The sequence below is a fragment of the Diachasma alloeum genome, unplaced genomic scaffold (assembly GCF_001412515.2).
Source record: "Diachasma alloeum isolate Michigan unplaced genomic scaffold, Dall2.0 Dall_scaffold_00271, whole genome shotgun sequence".
NCBI classification, from domain to species: Eukaryota; Metazoa; Arthropoda; class Insecta; order Hymenoptera; family Braconidae; genus Diachasma; species Diachasma alloeum.
Window position 1 is genome coordinate 1,717,045 of NW_021680410.1, and position 10,555 is coordinate 1,727,599.

The 10,555-nt window shown below is 41.3% G+C and overlaps 1 protein-coding gene across 1 annotated transcript in view; it reads left to right on the forward strand.

Moving 5' to 3' along the window:
* Nucleotides 1-10,555, forward strand: part of LOC107037805 — a 150,512-nt gene that overhangs the window by 101,947 nt on the left and 38,010 nt on the right. Inside the window, exon 3 of the mRNA XM_015256558.2 lies at nt 3,439-3,487. The gene's annotated coding sequence lies outside the window, so the exon portion shown is untranslated. The remainder of the gene's footprint in view (nt 1-3,438; nt 3,488-10,555) is intronic.

Consider the following 10,555-nt stretch of genomic DNA (forward strand, 5'->3'; position numbering starts at 1 on the left):
CCAGATACGCGCCGGGCACTCTTACCGACTAAGCTACCGGGAACCACAGAAATTCACTCTCAAATTCACCTCAAACACCGCCTAACCTCCTTTAGACATTAAAGAATTCTAAGAGATTTAGTCATGAGAATAATTTTGATTTTTGAGTAAACCAACGAATTTCTGGAGTTGGCAAACTTTTGGCTATAGAAAGAAATCAAATACCCTCATTATTGCGACAAATAAACGGAAATTGAATTCTAGAGAAGTTCGATTTCTCTCAATCAAATGTATCTCAAGAAGAGATAACTGGTATTCACTTTGAAATCATGTTTATTTGAAAATTAGCAACCAAATGATAGTTCATGCAAATAAAATTCTCTTAATAAAACTATTTTTTTCTGTTAGTGTGTTGAAACATTTCTGATATTTTCTCGTCGTATTATTCGTCAAGATGAATGTCAAATTTGATTGAGAAGTCATCAGTAGAAAATAGATTGGTATAGCGGAAATCAACAACACCTTTTTCATTTTCTAAACATTTCATAAGTTTCCAAAGGAAGCCAGATCTATTCGCATCATATGATTGTCTCAGAAAATATTTGAATAAAGCGAGGAATCCGATTGACGAAAACATCTTCACAGAAATAATCCCTCATCCATCACCATGAAATTAAAATATTCCACGACTTCTGAAAGCCCTCGTCGCCCGAGGCAAGCCAAGAATCTCGCATTAAAACAATTAAAAATCATTAATATTCACCCCTAGAATAAATAAGCGCATACGCCCCGAAGGAAATAACTCCAGCTCGCGAGTTGAGGGCAATCTATCGGATAGAAACGAGTTGTATGCAGCAACTGGTGAGCAATTTCTCCTTTTCCGATGTATCCCACCAGCCAGAAGAAAAGAGATGAATGATAAAGTAGAATGAGAGAGGCATTGGCTAGCCGTTGAATGTAAAGTCCGATTTATTGGTTTGAGCGTATTAATTATGCCGGCGACGCATTTGCCGCGTAATAACGCCGCGGGGTTATGTGCTACCAGACTCGAGGAGGAAGCTTTATATGCACCTGCATTCAATAGGAAAATAAAGAATGATAAAAACTGTGGGCTCGCCACTAACGTGTCAATGAATTACCGTGTGAATGCATGCTTAATTCGTTCATTCTGTTTAACATTATTTTTTCGACTCCACCCTTAACCTGAAGCTTCCTCGTATGAGTATTCAAATAAATTACGTAATGTTCAGGGTAATTATTCCCGACATGTGATGCGCAGATGTCACGCAAGGATTTTGGATGGAGAACGCGAGATGAAATAGTTGAATGGAGGGAATTTCTTAATTTATATTGGTTTTGGTAAAATTTATATTTATGTACTGTTTTTAATTTTTTCCATATTTTTGGTCTTATTGAATTTTCATATTGATTGAAATATTGTACAATTTTTTGAAAGTTCTGAAACGAAATACATAGGATGCAAGTTCAGATTGTTTCAGAACTTTAGTGAGTGATTGTGATTCCATTACCATCGAATTATAGTCAAAAAGTCCTCAACAATTTTGCATGGGTTACGGTAACTATGGCCGGAGAAGTGATTACTACAATGGAATGTAGTCATTGCAACTATTTTATAGTTCTGCTCACGATAGATTTGTCGTGGTTAATTTTGAACTTTGGTTAGTTTAACTGCATTTTGATTTGCAAAAATTATGTTTGTGAAGTTACTATAATGTTATGTGCCGCATACAAAAAAAAATCGTATCGTTCACCAAAACTGGCTCAACTATTTTCTTATTGTAAATCGAACTTCAGATTTTTCTCTCAATACACTGCAGTCACAAGTCCTCCATTATCTATGAAAATTTTCTTCAATTATTGTTTTTGAGACCGGAAAAGTACACCACAACACTTCTAATTTGATGAGAAAAATAATTTGCAACATGAATGATTTATTCAGTCAATTTTATTTTTCTTTTCAACTGAGTTGTCCACTTGATGGGTTAAGCATCCTTAATATTCTTCTTCAAATCCCACCCTTATGAGTATTCAAACAGATTACGCAATATCCAGGGTAATTATTTCCAGCATGTGAGACGCAAATGTCACGCAAGAATTCTGTACAGTGTACAAAACGTTAAATGAAATAGTTGAATAAAGAGAATCCGAAAAGAATTACTGCCTGGGTATTACTATTTATGGTCCGTGAACGTACGAGGAGACAGTGCAGGGTGGAAGAAGGAAACCGGAGACGTAGATTTTACGCGACAAAGTGGCGTTAAATGATTAATTAAGGGGATGCCAGGGACGGACTGACCCAAGTGATTTACGTAGTTTAATCACGCACACTTGAGGGATTTCTCTTTTTATTCGCCATTTGCGTTTAAAACGTACGGCTAGACGTATCAATGTACCATCGGAGAGACAGTACAGTGTGTCTTTGGATGAATTACATTACGGAGACAAACGCGGATGAGTTATGGGATTGTTGAACTTTGGTTATTTTTACTGCTTTTGCTGTTGTTATTGTTCTTCCTTCATTGTTGGCATAAAGAAATGAAATATCCTGGACAGTTGACTAGGAATTTTCCAGGAGACATTGAATTTGGTCTAGAGAGAAAATAACAAGCAGGGGTTCGAGCCTATCCGACATAAGGCATGCGCTGTTGAAATTTTTTTGAAATTTCATGAGAGATAGTATAGCAAATTTGATGAGACATTGAATTGGATTTAGAGACAAAATTATTATGAAATTTCATGTTTCATGTCAAGTAGAATTCACTGGAATTTGTGAGTTTTCAGTGGAACATGAATATTCACGAACGAAAAGACATGAATCTTCAATTTTATCCTGAATTTTCCTGATTTTTCTGAATTTTCACAGAATAATATTCATTTCCAAACCCGGCTGTGTGGCGCACTTAGTAGCAGCATGAGATTCACAACCTCAAGCTCCCAGGTTCGAGCCCCGGCCGGGCCAAAATTCCACACCAATTTTTCATCACAATTTTCCACATAATATTCAACTGAAAATTCAACACAATTTTCAAACTGAATATTCCATGGAATTTTCAACTGAAAAATCCACTCCACATTCAACATTCCCTGGCTGAAGGCCCTCGGGCGATGGCCGCGTTGGCAAGTTAACCCTTGCAACGAAAAACCGGTGAAATTTGAAATTTGATTTATTCATTTCCAAATTACATTACATTATATTAATTAATTGAAAATCCACGAATATTTTAACCTGAATTTTCCTGATTTCCATCTATTTCCAGGAATAGTTGTACTGAAATTTACAGCTTTCATTGCTTTTTCCACAAAAATTTCACTTTTCAATGTCGAAATTCCTCGAAATTTCAATGCAACAATAACGCGAAAAAAAATTCCCAAGTGTACCTGCCATTGCAACCAAAAACATTCAAAAGTTTTCAAAATTCTTTTTCATTTCTATTTCAGAAGATGAACAAAAAGTCTGCGCCAGCCGACATGAACTATTCTCCTTGTGGTGAGTGATTCTTCACAACTTCCCGCACTATTTTCTCCTTAAAAAGCCATCCACCAAGAATTTCATGGAATTACTATTACGTAATAACCCCCCCTCCCCCCCTCAGAAAAATCGAAATGACATAAATATTACTCAACGAGAGCAAAAAAAATCGATAAATGTCAATTAGATCAAGAGCTACGATATCAAACTAATTAAAGGATCAGAGAAAAAAAAAGAAATGAGTTTAAAGGAGTCGAATGTTTTCTCCCAGTGCGATATATATTACTCGCACGAGTATTCCATAACGTCTAGTGCAAGAGCGAAGGCTGCGAAGAGTTGTTGTACCTCCTGGGATACTAAGCGAGTAGATGGGGCTTAGAAAGCATTACACACAAGACGCGGCAAAGTATAGTAGACATCCCAAGAAGAGGATCTCAGCGTCAATTAAGCAAGAGTTGCGAGACAGGCCTAGGACGTATACTCGCGCAATCTCCATTTTACTTTGCTCTCCTGTTGCTCGAAGCTGTTTGAAAGAGAGTCCATTCGTCCTCTCCTCTCTCAGCATAACTCGTTTATATTCAATCGTCATTTCCTTTTCCGTGCGCCCATTCGTTGCTTACTCCTCATAATTTTTCCAATGGTTAACAAAAAGTTTGTTAAATTCATCGATAAAATACGAGCCAAGTACAGCATTTCTGGTTAATTTCCTGCTCGGCGATACCTGCATAACCATAAAACGAGGGATTGACGTGAGGTACAGTTCGTCGAACCAAACGGTTACATAATCCCCTGGTTTGTGACCTCGTAGTCTGTTGACGTGAGACCTTGAGACACATTCACCACACGCGATCATTCAAAATACTCATCTCCATTTGCAAATCTCAGAGTCGTTATTTTTACGTTTATTTTTCATTTTGTCTCGGGTGTCTTTAAATTACAGCCATTTCACTGACACATTAATCAGAGGTGTTGCTGACACAGGAAGTTGATACATGAAATTTGAACATTACAACTGCACAAGTGCACATCTCCGTGTCCAAACGACTCGAGTGTATCCTACATTTGCATGAGCAATAGCCACCTCTCGTGATCGGTATATATAACATTTACCTGTCAGTTGTAACGGGATCAGTGCTTTACGATCCTCGAACCCCATCATTTTTTTTTTTTCACCAGCTCAGTAATTTTTATAAATGTTATTCATCGTTTAATTATCATGAGGCATAACTCCTCGGCCTTTCCATTTCGATATCTCTTGTATTGGTGGGATTGGACGATCGCGGAAATTAAAATACAGTCCGTTCCGCTCGAACGGTATTTCCGGGAGTATTTGTCATCGTGATACGGGCTAAGGAGGAAGAGGGAGTCTGGGTAATCTTTAGTTGGACGCTATTGCGCGCGCGAGACCGAGGCCAACTGAGGGCCTTTACACTGCATCGGGTTACCTTCCTGGATTCATTCACTTTGGAGTCAACTCACATACGTGCGCGCCAGTGCACAGACGTGCCTGGTTACTGGGACTTGGATGTATTGTATAGGCTTGGGAGGAGTTGGAGATTTGAGACGTTTCACTATTGGTTTGGGGAAAATTGGACTTCCCTCCCGCTCCCCCGCGTACGACGGAAAATTGTGTACTGAGAGCAAAACAGCATAAAAATATATTTTTCGTACTGACCTTCAGTTTTCCTCGTCCGGGGATTGGTATTGATCTTCCCCAAACTCGTAAAAGTGAAAATCACTGCGGAAAAATATCGTTCACGACTAGTGCCGTGGGGTTTTTTTACTCGCGGGGTTGGCTAGTCCTCGCCTTCGGCTCGGACGCTAACTCCACGTGAGTGAAAAACCCCATTCAGTTTTCCTCGTCCGGGGATTGGTATTGATCTTTCCCAAACTCGTAAAAGTGAAAATCACTGCGGAAAAATATCGTTCACAACTAGTGCCGTGGGGTTTTTTTACTCGCGGAGTTGGCTAGTCCTCGCCTTCGGCTCGGACGCTAACTCCACGTGAGTGAAAAACCCCATTCAGTTTTCCTCGTCCGGGGATTGGTATTGATCTTTCCCAAACTCGTAAAAGTGAAAATCACTGCGGAAAAATATCGTTCACGACTAGTGCCGTGGGGTTTTTTTACTCGCGGGGTTGGCTAGTCCTCGCCTTCGGCTCGGACGCTAACTCCACGTGAGTGAAAAACCCCATTCAGTTTTCCTCGTCCGGGGATTGGTATTGATCTTCCCCAAACTCGTAAAAGTGAAAATCACTGCGGAAAAATATCGTTCACGACTAGTGCCATGGAGTTTTTTTACTCGCGGGGTTGGCTAGTTCTCGCCTTCGGCTCGGACGCTAACTCCACGTGAGTGAAAAACCCCATTCAGTTTTCCTCGTCCGGGGATTGGTATTGATCTTTCCCAAACTCGTAAAAGTGAAAATCACTGCGGAAAAATATCGTTCACGACTAGTGCCATGGAGTTTTTTTACTCGCGGGGTTGGCTAGTTCTCGCCTTCGGCTCGGACGCTAACTCCACGTGAGTGAAAAACCCCATTCAGTTTTCCTCGTCCGGGGATTGGTATTGATCTTTCCCAAACTCGTAAAAGTGAAAATCACTGCGGAAAAATATCGTTCACGACTAGTGCCATGGAGTTTTTTTACTCGCGGGGTTGGCTAGTTCTCGCCTTCGGCTCGGACGCTAACTCCACGTGAGTGAAAAACCCCATTCAGTTTTCCTCGTCCGGGGATTGGTATTGATCTTTCCCAAACTCGTAAAAGTGAAAATCACTGCGGAAAAATATCGTTCACGACTAGTGCCATGGAGTTTTTTTACTCGCGGGGTTGGCTAGTTCTCGCCTTCGGCTCGGACGCTAACTCCACGTGAGTGAAAAACCCCATTCAGTTTTCCTCGTCCGGGGATTGGTATTGATCTTTCCCAAACTCGTAAAAGTGAAAATCACTGCGGAAAAATATCGTTCACGACTAGTGCCATGGAGTTTTTTTACTCGCGGGGTTGGCTAGTTCTCGCCTTCGGCTCGGACGCTAACTCCACGTGAGTGAAAAACCCCATTCAGTTTTCCTCGTCCGGGGATTGGTATTGATCTTTCCCAAACTCGTAAAAGTGAAAATCACTGCGGAAAAATATCGTTCACGACTAGTGCCATGGAGTTTTTTTACTCGCGGGGTTGGCTAGTTCTCGCCTTCGGCTCGGACGCTAACTCCACGTGAGTGAAAAACCCCATTCAGTTTTCCTCGTCCGGGGATTGGTATTGATCTTTCCCAAACTCGTAAAAGTGAAAATCACTGCGGAAAAATATCGTTCACGACTAGTGCCATGGAGTTTTTTTACTCGCGGGGTTGGCTAGTTCTCGCCTTCGGCTCGGACGCTAACTCCACGTGAGTGAAAAACCCCATTCAGTTTTCCTCGTCCGGGGATTGGTATTGATCTTTCCCAAACTCGTAAAAGTGAAAATCACTGCGGAAAAATATCGTTCACGACTAGTGCCATGGAGTTTTTTTACTCGCGGGGTTGGCTAGTTCTCGCCTTCGGCTCGGACGCTAACTCCACGTGAGTGAAAAACCCCATTCAGTTTTCCTCGTCCGGGGATTGGTATTGATCCTTCCCCAAACTCGTGAAAGTGAAAATTACTGCGGAAAAATTTCGTTCACGACTAGTGCCGTGGGGTTTTTTTACTCGGGGGTCGGCTAGTCCTCGCCTTCGGCTCGGACGCTAACTCCACGTGAGTGAAAAACCTCATTCAGTTTTCCTCGTCCGGGGATTGGTATTGATCCTTCCCCAAATTCGTGAAAGTGAAAATCACTGCGGAAAAATATCGTTCACGACTAGTGCCGTGGGGTTTTTTACTCGCGGGGTTGGCTAGTTCTCGCCTTCGGCTCGGACGCTAACTCCACGTGAGTGAAAAACCTCATTCAGTTTTCCTCGTCCGGGGATTGGTATTGATCCTTCCCCAAATTCGTGAAAGTGAAAATCACTGCGGAAAAATATCGTTCACGACTAGTGCCGTGGGGTTTTTTACTCGCGGGGTTGGCTAGTTCTCGCCTTCGGCTCGGACGCTAACTCCACGTGAGTGAAAAACCTCATTCAGTTTTCCTCGTCCGGGGATTGGTATTGATCCTTCCCCAAATTCGTGAAAGTGAAAATCACTGCGGAAAAATATCGTTCACGACTAGTGCCGTGGGGTTTTTTACTCGCGGGGTTGGCTAGTTCTCGCCTTCGGCTCGGACGCTAACTCCACGTGAGTGAAAAACCTCATTCAGTTTTCCTCGTCCGGGGATTGGTATTGATCCTTCCCCAAATTCGTGAAAGTGAAAATCACTGCGGAAAAATATCGTTCACGACTAGTGCCATGGAGTTTTTTTACTCGCGGGGTTGGCTAGTCCTCGCCTTCGGCTCGGACGCTAACTCCACGTGAGTGAAAAACCCCATTCAGTTTTCCTCGTCCGGGGATTGGTATTGATCCTTCCCCAAACTCTTAAAAGTGAAAATCACTGCGAAAAAATATCGTTCACGACTAGTGCCGTGGGGTTTTTTTACTCGCGTGGTTGGTTAGTCCTCGCCTTCGGCTCGGACGCTAACTCCACATGAGTGAAAAACCCCGTGGCACTCGCCCTGAAATATACTTTTATAGAGAGAATTTTATCAAGAAATATTTTCTCCCTGAGTTACAAGATTTGTCATATCATATTGTTATTTCATTTAAGAATTCATTTGTCTGTGACTATTGAATAGCCAAAACGATAAACTACTATCTCTCGTTTCATATAAACGAGCATAACCCCGCGTGATAGAATGGCAGCTGATGTTGGGGGATTGTTGGTGGACTCGAGAATAATCACAGACCAAAAATTACGATTTTTCGATGGGAAAATTGAAAAAAAAATCGATGTATATTTCCATTACTTGAAAAATGTGGTGTGACCCCCCCTTAAGGTCGTTAGACCCTCATGATCACTTCGTTCGTCCCTCCCGTTTGACCCTGAACACCGTTTGGGTCTTATAACTTCTCTCTTCCCGTTGAAAAATGACCGGGGCCATAGGTATCTTATAAGAAGCCCATGGAACATAAACATTCGGGAGGCGATAAAAGTGTCGAGAGTGGGGTAGGCCTCGAGCGCTCGAAGCGTGAGGTATCTTATACGAAGCCTCTACTGTACTTGGTTTGAGAAATCGCTCTCTTGTCGTCAAGAAATTGTCCTCGTCTTTAGGACAAGTACAAAATTACTTAACGAAAGTTTTTATTTTCTGGGTGCAAGATATTTTACTCTCACCGACGTCGGTGGCCGAGTGGATTAGACGCAAGTCTAGTGTGCGAAAGGTTGTGAGTTCGATTCCCCGTGGAACCGAATTTTTCAACGGAAGGCTCCGGCGAGCGGGAGGTTGCTAATAGAGGAACCGCCTGTACCGGCATGGGTTTTCTGTGGTTTCCCCATGCTACTTCTATGTTCTATAGAAGTGCGAATGCGGTACAGTGTAGAATCCACAGCCGCATGTATAGGGTTGGATAGAGTGCCGAATGGGACCCGGAAAAGGGACTCCGAGGCCGTAAAAAAAAAAAAAAGATATTTTACTCTTGAAAATTTTCAAATCAGAAGTCTCTTAAAGTATCTCTACCCTTACGGTAAATTCAAAGATTATTAAAAACTGCAAAAAAAATTGCAGAAAACTCGATTAGATTCAGAATTCTAATATTTTGTCTCAATTTAATTATCGTTTTGGTTTTTCAAAGAAGAAATGTTTAAAAATCAGGATTTAACCCAGTGTCTTATGTGAAAATCAACATTTCCATTGTAATCGAAGATTAAAATCTGAATTTTTTTTCATTAGATGTGAAAAAATCAAGAATTTTTTTGACAACTCATAAAAAATAATCCACCGTTTTGCAAACAAGTTTTATTATTTATTTATAAGAGGGAAATGTTTGAAAAAATATCAGTATTTTGCGAAATTTAACTTAGATAATACTGACTGGGTATGAATTTTTTCAATTTTTTTCCATCCAATTTAGTTGCAAAATTTACAAACTGAAAATATCCAAAAGTACAGCGTAGCCCGGCCCAAGGGTAGAGCTACTTTAATATGAGTAAAGACGTATTTCTGAAAAACCTTTGTTTTTGTCAGTGTGGCATGAATCTTCAGTTCGAATTCGGTGCTTTTGCGGAGGAAAAAAAGTGCCGTTATCCTGGGCCATTATCACCCATCATCACCTTGCGTCATCTTGCATGCTCATAGCCCGTAAAGCCTCTGCAACATTCAAGTACCACTTACAAGGTATTGCGTACACGCGCGGTCTGAAACATAATAGCTATGCAATAACCACTTCCATGGTACGAACCTTCTCGACGAAAATATTCACGTCAAAGGGGGGAGAGGGGAAAAATGAAAAACTTGATGCCCGTAAAACCGCACGGATGATTCATTAGTCATTTGGGGGTTCGTAATCATGTTTTAATTAAAACTGTAATAACGAGTGTAAATTGCATTCTAAACAATCATTAATTTCATTAAAAATCTTTTTAATCCTCTATGCATGGCGAATAAATGACGATTTTCCCATGACGATATCTGGACGGGAGAGAATCGAGATATGAACATGTAAACCCACGCCGATGCATCGATGCGTGTTCTTACCCGCGCAATATCCGGACGCGCAGATAGAGTAGGCGGCCGATGGCGCCAGCATTGAACGGAATCGATTTGCCCGCGTCTGCGGCATTCAATATTTCATGCATTAGAATGATATTTAGTTGATTTCCAAACCAGCAATGAGGGAGCAGGACTATGTAGAAAGAGCCAGACAGGTAGTCACACGGAGAGAAATATTCAATAAAAATTACCAGAAAAAAGACGTAAAATTACGTTTCGAAACGTAATCTGGGAGCGAAGGAAAATTCAATAAAAAGTGTCAATCGTCACGTAAATTCTACGATCTGTTCCGTAAAAATTACTCATCCGTCCGACGCCTCACGGCTAGCCATGAGTCACCGTGAGGGGGAGATTTTAACAACACGTTCCGTAATTTTTCCGGAACTTTTCGTAAAAATTCTTAAACATCCAAGAATTTTCATGTTCTGAGGCATAATAA